This window comes from Palaemon carinicauda, chromosome 4 (assembly GCF_036898095.1).
Source record: "Palaemon carinicauda isolate YSFRI2023 chromosome 4, ASM3689809v2, whole genome shotgun sequence".
NCBI lineage: Eukaryota > Metazoa > Arthropoda > Malacostraca > Decapoda > Palaemonidae > Palaemon > Palaemon carinicauda.
The window spans coordinates 130,125,418-130,137,917 of record NC_090728.1 but is presented as its reverse complement, the minus strand read 5'-3'; positions in this window follow the sequence as shown (position 1 = coordinate 130,137,917).

The following is a 12,500-nucleotide window of genomic DNA, read 5'->3' as shown; positions in this document are numbered from 1 at the left end:
TCCTATGCAAAACGAATGGCTCCATCTATTGAGCAAATGGTTAACCATTCAGAGCGATAATATTTAGGGGAATATAGGATAGAATTATATTATAAATTTTGCGACATGTTTCTTCATGAATTGCATTACTACGTTAGTATATTTTATTCTTATATTTATGACATTCTTAAATTTTAGATGACTAAATTGCAAATGTACACATCCTTGTGTTTCTCAGTCTATTTTTCAGAAACTTGATAGCTATATCGTTTATAACTTAGTTAATTTTCTTGCAAATTTAACCATTATATATTTCTCTCATTTTTAAATGTTTTATACAATATAGCGTTCGATTGAAGTAAAACATACAGTATATCTGATTTGCTAAACTTAGTCACAGCTGCATATGTGTAGGCATACATTTAATTACCGTTTGAAGGCCTATGTAGAATGGAGGTATTAGGTGTATATAAAACACAATTGTATTTTCTTTTCATGTAAACGGAAATGCATGACACACTCATGTATACTCTTCAGTAATATAAACTAATAAATGTATCATTATATAAACAGACGGAACACAATCACTCAACAAATTGTATCATATATAAAATAATCAAACGGGGGTTGGAAAAGAAATAAGGTAGCATATGGTCAACCAAAAATGTAAGATAAATCACATGCAAATGAAATCTAACAAATTTTACATAATTAAGAACAAAATATCAATAAATAATATTGATCATATAAAAACTGCAAACCCCCAAAAGAGAAAAAAATAACATCCAAACAAATCAAATTTGCACCAGGAATTACATGCAAATAAACTCGAACATAATTGTAATTATGAGAAAACATATCATAAAGAAGAAGGTTTTCTTCAAGAAAAATACGTGGTGCAAACATAAGACAAAGCAAGTATGTAAACATACAAGCACAGGCAGTAAACACACATTCAACGTACATGAAAATACAAATACAAACATATACAGTATAAAAATTACGGTAAAATGTTAGTCTTTATTTAGGAAATAAAAAAAAATGAGAAGAGAAGGAACAATCTAACAAATTAACCTGTTGAAGCAGTTCACTCCTGTAATGCTACTCAGATGTGCAAACATGCTGAAATATTCATACACTTATAAGTTAAATCAAAGTTAAATAAGATACATACCACAAAACATGTTCCTAACGCCAGATATGTCAGCTCCTGAGAAACATATTTTAAAAGCTTTATGACAAAAAAAAAAAAAAAAAAATTGAAACAAAAAAATGTATCGCCTATCCCTTGCCTTAATCTTATATCCAATATCAATGGGTCTTACTCATTAGTAGCAAATATTTCATGTATTATACTGTTAGTACTCACCCTTCTTTTTCTCCTTAGGGCACCTGTGAAACACCTAATGAGGATCGGTTTCTTTTCGTTTATTGCAAACATCATACTGCGGGACTTATTCACTGTTGGCGCCATGATATCGTTTGTGTCAACTATCTAATTCTAGATATAAACAAACAGATGACATGCAATATACCTACAACGCCATCTGAACGCTGAGCGGTCAAACTATTGCGTTCACGTTGAAGTTGCCAATTAGTGTATTAACATTCGTATTTTGAGCATTCCTATCTTCCTTCAGTATATAGTTTTTGATTTCCAGTCTCTCTCTCTCTCTCTCTCTCTCTCTCTCTCTCTCTCTCTCTCTCTCTCTCTCTCTCTCTCTCTCTCTGTTTTGACACAAGTTACTTGCTAGCAGTATATCTTATCACCATAAGTCCGGTATTGGCTTGAATTGAAAATATATTTACTTCAAAAGTGACAATCTATTTAGAGAAAGATTTAAAAAGGAAATTGAAGTGATGTAGGGGTGACATATTTTTATCTCTACCTAGAGTGCAATTAGCCCCTCTTTCGATCTTTACCATTATGTTCTCCAATTCTGTTACAATCCATCTTTCGATCTTTATCATAATGGTCTACAATTCTTGGTCAATCCATTCTAATTTACCATTCATTTACTTTAGGTGGTTTGCAGACGATTACTATAACCATGTGCAAGACACGGGGTCATTTATCTGAAAATAACTTATTTTTTTTATTCAGATTTTTTTTTTTTCATTTTCTAAAAGGGTACAATACTTCTCGATATTTTTATCATTATATTCTACAATTCTGTTACAATTCCTTCTCGATCTTTATCAGTTTACTCTGCAATTCTATTACAATCGTTTTGTGAAGATTTTTTTTCCGATCTACAATCACCCTTCATAAGCTTCAGAAAAAGAGACTATCAAAACTGTAATATGATCATGACCTCAGAATTATTTACCCTAATAGTTACTTGTTGTAGGTTGTGTTCTCATACTTAATTTCTATATTTTTCTTTGCATATTTCATATATGATTATTTATCATCATTCTGATCATTTTCCTTTTTTTTTCTAAGGGAATTGCTTCATAATCATGTCTTTATAAATTTTTTCAAGTATTTTCATAGTGTTTCGGTATCTATCAGCTGATCGTCATCTTGTTAGAAGCAAACTATTGAAATCAAAATTCCCAAAGTTGTTAAATCAAAGATTAATGAGTTTCTACACATCAGGTTAATGATGCTTTTTTTTTTTTTTTTTTTTTTTTTACTCAAGGAGTGAATAGCTAAACAATGTTACATATATTCAAGATTGATTGTATTGATAGGCTTTGCCTGTTCCCGGCTCCTTTCACAATGCCACTGTTTTTTTTTTATCACCATTCATTGGTTAAGATACTTTATTGGGTTTCTCAAAAATTTCTTGGAGGTATGCTGGAAAGTGGATCAAAAGAAGGATTCATCTCTAATTGATTAGATTTACTTCAGTTAATCTAGTTTCGTTATTATGATGATATCCGATTATTCATAAGTGATTTGGATTATACAATATTATATCTAACAATTTGACGTGGTTATTACAAATATTTTGGCCCTACCAAAACATCTAAAGAAGTTGTTTTCAATATTCTATATCAATATACCTGAAACCTAGTGTTCGCTTATTTGCATATAGAGAATACCATTTCTCTAACCTTTTAGTGTGTGGAAAGTGAAATAGTGGATCTGGTCCAAACCATGATCTGAAATTTCCTTCAAAACTGTCTTTTTTCGTTCACCTCCGAACTTTGGAGATTCAAAATCACAGACTGATTTGAAAAGTCAGTTTGTAAAGTAGAAGGGCAATAATGAGCACATAATAATAAACTGGAATCGTAAAAGTGTCTCTTATTCTAGTGCAAAATTACCAACAATTTATTAAAGGTTGAGGTTGAGTGATATAAGTTCTTTTTCATGATTCAGGAATATAATTAAGTATGTTATTCAACGTGGCCTGTGCCCTGATTGGTAATGTCTCTGCCTGATGTTTGCCAGTCCGGTGTTCCAGTCTCGCTCAGACTCATTACTGCCATTAGTGTTTGCAGCCTTGCCATCCTTGTGAGCTAAGGATGAGGGATTTGGGGGAGCCTATATGTCCATATGTTGAGTCATCAGGAGCGAATGCCTGGCCCTCCCTGGTCGAAGCTTGAGTAGAGAGGAGACTTGGGCTTTGATCATATAATAGATTGTCAGTCTCTTGGGTATTGTTCTGATTGCTAGGGCAATGTCACTGTCACTTGCCTCTGCCATACATGAGCGACCTTGAAATCTTTAAGGGTACGCATTTGCATCCTTTCTTCATACATATACATTTTACATTCGTCCAGTAAGAAAATTGATTTAAGAAAAATTGTCTATATTGCATCCAACCCTTGCTGTCCAAATAAGCAGTATTTCATTCCCATCATTTGGAACAAACAGATTAAATTTTATTCACCTAAGCAAACTAGTTATAAGACTCACCGGAGGAGATTGAGACCAACAACAATTACGAACAGAAAGCAGCTCCTATGTTTGGCATAATTGGATATACTGTATATTCTAAAGGTCATGATGTCCGTCAATAATACTTTCACACACATACACACGCACACCCACACGCATACAGACACGCACACACACACACACACACACACATATATATATATATATATATATATATATATATATATATATATATATATATATATATATATATATATATATATATATATATATATATATATATATATATATATATATATATATATATATATATATATATATATATATATATATAAATATGGGCTCAGGCCATGTCGTCCTGTTAAAAGTTCCTATTAGGTAATTTTCTAAGGTATATTTGACTACAGTGATATTCCCAGAGAATTTTACCATAAGGTATCCAGAATTCTAACTCGTGGAGCGAATATCCTTGAATAATCTCACAAGGATATCGCATAATATCAGAGGACGTATTCTTGTCACGTCACATAGCTATCTTCACCCCAAACAGTGTTAACGCTTCGAGGGGGTATAGTGACAAGAATCTGAAACGAAAATGAAAAGAGAGCCGCTCATAAGGCATCTCTCTCCTATTCCGTTTCCAGTGTGTATCCGATGAAGGCAGTAGCGCCCTCTTTATTCCTTTTCGTGTAGCTCTACTACTCGGTGTTTTCCCCTTGTGCTCTCTCGTTATTTTGGATTTAATTCAACCTTTTGATGACTTTTCCGGCCTCTTCTGCCTCTAGGAAGTTAAGTATTATCTTTACTATGTATAAATGTAAGCTCTTGTCGTTTTGAATTGAATCAAAAGTGATTTTATCGTAAACAAGAGCTGTTGCCTACCGGAGGCATCCTGGATGCTATAGCTCACTCTTTTGGGTCATTTAGTTCGCTGGAGCAACGTTCCCGGTTTACTACGCTTTAATAATTTAGCTATTTAGCTCCTCTTGGAATGCTTATATTATACCGTCAGTTTTTAGTTCAGTGATTTCGACACGGGTCAAGGTACCGATCTTGCCATTCGCGAGGCTTCGTAGCCTAGATGTCTGGCACAAGTACTTTCATGCATGATATAAGTTTTTCCGAGTGTTATATTATTGAAGCTATAGGCAAATATTTTATACATGTAAGATATTGTTGAATGTTTTTCTCCAAGATTGTATACGAGAGAGTTTTGGTGACTTAGGTAATCAATACTCATTTTACCTAGTCTAGTATTCTAGGTACAGTAGTATACTTTCACACATCCCCAAATGTTCTTTTCTCCTCCAGAGGCTAAGTTCAATCCCTCTCTGTCCTGACCTGATAACCAGAGTGACTGTTCTTTGGGTTAGGGTAGAACATCAGAGTTTCTAGTCTGTGGTCTGCTTCTTCCTAGCATAAAGAAAGAGTCTCCTATGCTAGGTTAGGGGCAGACACCTGAAGCTTTGCTTCCCTAGTCCATGTTGGAAGGATTCTGTGAGAGATGATTCCTTCCTCTAGTGGCCTAGCAGACTGTCCTGTGTTGTTTTTCTTGGGCAGGAGAATGAGTTTTCTCTGTTGCCCGGCGAAATAAATTCACCTAACTTTGTTCTGTTTGGGAAGAGGATAGCAAGTATAGCCAGTCTTCTTCCCTAATAGACAACTCTTGGTTAGGATGAGCTTCCCTAACGGCTGAGTGTGTTTCCTGCTAGAACGAAGTCTATAGGACCCTTATCCCTTCCCACCTCTCTTTCTTTTATTTTCTTTTGGCCGCAGTCTTACTTCCGTACCTAGTATAGGTTAGGATGGAGGACAGGCTCAGCTTTCAGCCGGCTGGCACTACGTGTCGGCCGGCAGAGACCCTTTATTCTTTGCAGAGTGAACCCCAGACCTCCATTGATCTCCCTTCCATGTCTGCCAGTAGAGTCTGGCAGGCTATGGATTCTTTGGAAGCCTGAATGCTACATTTTCCCCTTCCATAAGTTCACTCTTTCTGAATGGAAGGTCGTATGGCAATGCCGCCTTATAACCTTACATCCATACTGTTTCTCTGACTATTGTGTTGCACCCCTAACCCGGCTGCCAGCTTAACAGCTGACAGCCGGGCAGGTGGAGGTTCTCTGGATATTGGCTACTGTCGGCGGGCATGGGTTTTATTACCTTTGCCTGCCAGCAATGAAAACACACCCCGAATCTGCTGGCCACTACGATTAGCAGCCGGCAGCCGGGTATCAGTGTTTTTTCAGCCGTCGTCTGGCAATGATTGCCGGCCGGCACACAGTCGCAAATCAGTGGGCTGCCGCCTATTAGTTAAAGATAGTATATCTTTGAACTATACAGGGGTAGGTGCCGGCCGGCTCATGCAGGCACACGCCGGCACGTATCGCCGCGAGCTACCCGGCACAACAGCATGCGATGTACAATAGTTGCTGTATTTGTAGTGTAGTACACACTGCAGTAGCAGAAACTGCTGTACACAGCTTATGCTAACACTAAAGTTCTTATCATACTTAATGTTATCTTTTACAGCCTTTTGTTGAGACTATACAATATATAGAAAGTAAGTTCTTTCTGTATTCTTTCTATTCCGTATATTAAAACTTTATCTCAAGGTGTGAACTACACCTTAAATTTCCATTTAGGAAATTACATAAGGTATTGTAGAATAGAATTAACCTTAGCTTTAATATCTCAAGAGGTTTCAGCAATTGACTGGACAGGAAATACAAGTATGTGTCTTTCCTTCTTTCTTTTATAGCTTTTCTATATAAGCTATATGTCTCAATATAAGTGAAAGCCTTCACTTGATACTCATGGATTTTTCTTCTCTTTACAGGAGGACCATCCGAAGTGCGGGATTGTGTTCTGTAATGTCCGCAGTAAGAACTTCTGTGGACATCAATATTGCAGGAGAAACGCAGCATGCGCAGCCTCTAGAGGTGATCTCCACTATTGGGACCCTCAGGTTTGTAGAGTTTGTTCTAACCTGATTACCGAGGTTTTTGACGACCCTAAGTCAACGGAGTCAAGGGATGCTGACAGGGAAACGTTACAATCCTGGATGAGGGGTTTTCAGAAAAACACCTCAGGTCCCTACCTTCCAAATGAGAAGATGAGGGCCTACCTTTTCCCTAAAGCATCGGCTGATGACATCATCCTCCAGCCTCAGGTGGAGATACCAACTGCCCAGAATCCGGTAGATTCTTAAGTCTCAGCCTCCCTTCAAGACATCCAATTGGACGATAAGATGTCGGAGGTGCCGGATTCTACTGAGAAGTACGTTCTAGGAGAAGGTCAGGAGGAGGAGCTGTTCCAGGCTCCTCATGTAGAAGAGGAAGAAATTGATGAAGTGTCGGTCACATCGGTTCCGGACCCAGAACCTATTCCGTCTACATCGTCTGCTATCCCAGATAAACTGGGAAGGAATCTTTCTTCCATTGTTGAGATGATCCAACAAATTCAAAGGAAGAATGATGAGAAGGAAGCTGCAATGAAACTCGAGATACGTAGACTTGCAGCATCATGTGGGCCCCAAAAACGGCTCAGCGTAAAGGATCTTCCTTTGTGCCGAACACATGCCAATGACAACCGGGAAGATCGTGATCTCAGAAGTGTTGGGAGCAATTCCCCTGGAAAAAGTGGAATTTTGTCCCAACAAAGATTCTTATCCGGACTGCTATGCCCGTCTTAGGAAGGAACCAGCCTCAAAGGAGGAGACGGAGCCGAAGGAGGTCATAGTTTTTTACCATAGTAAAGCTCAGACGTTACTAGCAAGCTCTATGAAAGAGAGGGGCTTCACTAACTCAAAGGTGCCCACCTGAGTAAGAAGCTTTCCTCCTTTGTGGCCTCTCCTACCAGAGCCTTTCCCTTCTTGGAAAAGGGATATAAGGCAGCCTTAAAGGCGGTGGAGGCTGGGAAACCATGCCCCTCCTTGGAGGAGTGCAAGCCGTTATCTCTGACCTCGCCCTTGGACTAAGAAGACTGGAAGGACATACACTTTACCTTCTCAGTCGGGAAGCTGGAAGTTGATATTGCTGAATGCCAGTTCGGTGAAGCACTTCTCTTGTGTAGAGAGCAAGAGACAAAGGAAAGACTTGCGGCATCGATGTCATTGCAAACGCCACTAGAAACAATGACAGGTGACCCCAAGATCCAGGACATGTTCATGGTTGTGGCCAAATCCCATCTGGCCACAGTTATGAAGGATCTCTTTAGCTTTATTAAAGCTAGGAGAGTCTGTAGAGTTCGTGTTCGCCTCGGCTGTGGTGAGACACGAACCGAGGAAACTGATCTCTTCTCGTATTTCTGGTAAAGCCCTCTTTCCCAATGAAGTGGTTGAGGAGGCAGAAGATAAGGCCGCCACAGAGAATAGGAACCTTCTCAGAAAGTGGGGCTTAGATCTCAAGAGAAAGTCTTCTCTGGATCAGGTTCCCCAACCTAAGAGGAAGACAAAAAGGCCTAGGCCGTCCTCTCAGCTAGCTAAATCCTACCGACAGCAACTACAATAATTTCCTGTGACCGCGGTGCCTCAGATAGTGGCACAACCTCCAACCACGTAGCAGCTGGTACCTCAACAAGTGGCGACACAGTCGCCAGTTTTCAAACCAGCCTTCGAAAGGTAGACTTCTTCCTTTCGTTCGAGAGCTAGAGGAACAGCCAGAGGTTGTTCTAGACGCCCTTCATGAGGAAGGGGATACAGGGGAGGACGCAGTCAAGGAGGCAAGGCCTCAGGTCCACAACTCCAGAAGTAAGATACTTCCAGTAGGAGGGAGACTACAGCTATTTAGGGATCGCTGGACCTTCGATCCCTGGGCCCAAAGCCTGATTAAAAATGGACTAGGTTGAAGCTGGAGCAGTCCTCCACCTCAATCTCCTCAATTCTTGCAACACTCATCCCCCGTTCTGGAAGAATATGTCCGAGAACTCTTAGACAAAAGAGTAATCCGGAGAGTTGAGTCCATAAAATTCCAAGGAAGGCTGTTTTGTGTTAAAAAGAAGGACTCAGAAAAACTCAGTTATTCTAGACTTGTCGCTCCTCAACAGGTTCATAGTGAACTACAAGTTCAGAATGCTCACGCTCAGCACATAAGGACCCAACTGCCCAGAAGGGCATATACTGTCTCTATAGACTAGTCTGATGCTTATTGGCATGTTCCAATTAATCGTCACCTCTCCTCCTACCTAGGCTTCAATTTACATACAAAACTTTATACCTTCGGAGCCATGCCTTGGGGGCTAAACATAGCCACAAGGATTTTCACGAAGCTCGCGAACGCAGCCGTCCATCAATTACGCCTAAAGGGGGTCCAAGTAGTAGCCTACTTGGACGACTGGCTGGTGTGGGCAGCATCCAGGACAGAATGCATGCAAGCTTCTAAGATAGTGATCCAGTTCCTGAAACATCTGGGATTCAAGATCAACATCAAAAAGTCTCGTCTTTCTCCAGCTCAAAAATTTCAGTGGTTGGGAATCCACTGGAATTTGGAGTCACTTAGGCTTTCCATTCCTAGTAAGAAGAGGAAAGAAACAGCAGGATCTGTCAAGAGACTATTGAAATCCAAACGGATATCAAGACACGAACAGGAGAGAGTGCTGGGCTCTCTACAGTTTGTTTCGATAACACATCCAGTGCTAAGAGCACAGCTTAAGGATTCAACATGAGTCTGGAGAAAATATGCATCAAACGCGCGAAGAGATCTAATAAGGCCACTAATGACTTGACTGCAAACGCTTCTCAAGCCATGGTCCAAAGCCAAGCAATTGAAGAAATCAATACTTCTCCAACCTCCTCCCCCGTCGTTAACTATCCACACAGACGCTTCAAAGGAAGGCTGGGGAGGCCACTCTCATCAGATGAGAGTCCAAGGAGCTTGGTCCAATCTTTTCAAGTCACTTCACATCAACATTCTAGAAGGCATGGCAGTACTTCTGATACTAAAGAAAGTTTCTTCTCGCCACTTGACCCAGATAAGACTGGTTCTAGACAGCGAGGTGCTAGTGAGATGCCTGAATCGACAAGGGTCGAGTTCACCTCAAATCAACCAAGTGATGTTGGCCATATTCCGTTTGGCAGAAAGGAAGAAATGGCACCTGTCAGCAGTTCACATTCAAAGGTTCCGTAATGTGACAGCGGACGCTCTATCTAGATTTACATCTATAGAGTCAGAATAGTCCCTTAACGCAGGATCGTTCTCCTTCTTCTTGAGCCAAGTCCGGGAGCTGCAGATAGACCTGTTTGCGACGAAAGACAACAAGGAAATAGATCGTTACTTGTCCCCTAACGAGGATCCTCTAGCGGAGGCAGTGGACGCTATGTCCCTGGACTGGAACAGATGGTCCAGTATCTATCTGTTCCCTCCGCACAATCTCCTTTTGAAGGTCCTCGATAAGCAGAGATCCTTCAAAGGGAAAGCAGTAATAGTGGCCCACAAGTGACCAAATAGCGTGTGGTTTCCTCTGGCATTGGAACTACGACTAAAATTTGTACCGCTACTGGATCCATCCCTGTCTCAGCGAGTACAGAAGTCGACTGTCTTCGCTCCATCACAGAAAACACAGAACCTACATCTCATGATTTTCTCTCCTTAATGATGAGAAAAAGATTCTGTGTTTAAAAGTCAATTTAGACTTTTGAAGGAAACAAGAAGACGTTATGAGGCTTCAGGGAAGAAATTGCTATCCTTTGTCAAGGCAAAGAAACCGAAAGTAATCCCGACAGATACCTATTTATATTTCTCCATTCGCCTTCATGAGCAAGGTTTAGCAGCCAACACAATTCTATTGTTCAAGCTTGCCTTGACAAGTCAGATACCATATGCCTTACAGGTCGACCTTTTTAACGACGTTCTTAATGAACTAGCCCTTCAGTGCTTCTAAAGACCGTTTGCTTGGTAATTAGATATGATTCCTCATTGTGTATAAATAATGAACAATGAGGAATGTGATTGGAAGGTTTTGAATTTAAGTCATCTTTCTTTTGTACTCGCTTAGGGGGCCAGAGTTAGTGAAATAGTGGCTCTCTCTAGAGAGGGAGGCCACGTCCAGGTCTTGAAGGGAGAACTGAATCTATTTCCAGACCCAACGTTTCTTACCAGGAACAAGCCACCCACTAACAGGTGGGGTCCCTAGAGAATCTGCCCTCTGAAGGAAGAGGCATATCTATGTCCAGTGGAGTGCCTAAAGGTCTATCTTCATAGAACTTCAGACTTTATGGGAGGACAGCTGTTCAGAAGAGAAACCCTGGGTTCAAAGTTATATATAACTAAGGGTGAAATTCACCCATGTTATTCGCAGAACGGATCCAGACAGTACACCCGTTAGTCATGATCTGAGGAAAGCTGCTTTTTCCATAAAATTTCTTTAATTATATGGACTTTGAACTTCCTTGTTTGCATACCAGCGGGTAGTCATCCTAGGCGTTCTTTATGCAATATGTGAAGCAAGTGGAGCAACTTATGAGATCTGTGGTAGCAGCAGGTAGAATTCTTTAACCTTCTGTTTTAAGTCTGCGAGGAACAGTGTAAATAATTTGGGACAATTAATTAAGAGGGTGTGCGTGTTGTCACTGTCTGTTACTACACGCTGTGCGATAGGCCAAGAAAGTGTCCTTACGAACAGTTCCATTGACGTCAGTATTCTATAGCATAATGCGGACACTTATGCCAAGCATTTTTTATGCTAGTGTATATAAACAGCATACAGACTATATCATTATTATTAATAGTTCAATTGAAGTGGCAAATCTGTTTCTTAGTAGATGAAACAATATTTTCTGTTGACTGTTTTTCTTTATGTAAATAATTTGGGACAATTAATTAAGAGGGTGTGCGTGTAGTCACTGTCTGTTACTACACGCTGTGCGATAGGCCAAGAAAGTGTCCTTACGAACAGTTCCATTGACGTCAGTATTCTATAGCATAATGCGGACACTTATGCCAAGCATTTTTTATGCTAGTGTATATAAACAGCATACAGACTATATCATTATTATTAATAGTTCAATTGAAGTGGCAAATCTGTTTCTTAGTAGATGAAACAATATTTTCTGTTGACTGTTTTTCTTTATGCTTTAACGCATATCATCTACATTTTATAAATTATATAAATGTTGATCTGATATGTACGTTTATTAAATTTTAATAAACTAGTTCATAGTGAACTTATTGGCCCACGCTCATTTTATTAGAAATGTCCTAAACATTATGATTAAAATATGGATATTTTTATCATGATATGTCTTTCAAAACTGTTCCCTGATTCAAGCAAAAGTCCACTCACTCTAACCCTTCGTTGGAAGGGTTAACATGGTACCCTAACGGGTTGGTGGCAAAGAGGCAAATTTTTTTCCTATGCGGATACAACCATTATCCAATAGTTTATAAGAGTAGTCACATTGGGGGTGTCACAAATTCATACTGACATTGGTGACTCTTATACAAACTTTGCTTTATATTGTATAGGGCGAGACCACTATACAAGCTTGTCATTTTGGCATCCATAAATTTTTATGTACACCTCGAGAGTTTTTCCAGAGTCTAGTACGACTCTTCCCTGTAGGGGGCAGGAAGCACTAACATAGTTCATGGTAAGATGAAATGATGTAAGACGGTAACATCATAGGTCTCTAGGTGTAGACGGACCAGGAAAATACTTTCTTGAGAGTACGGCA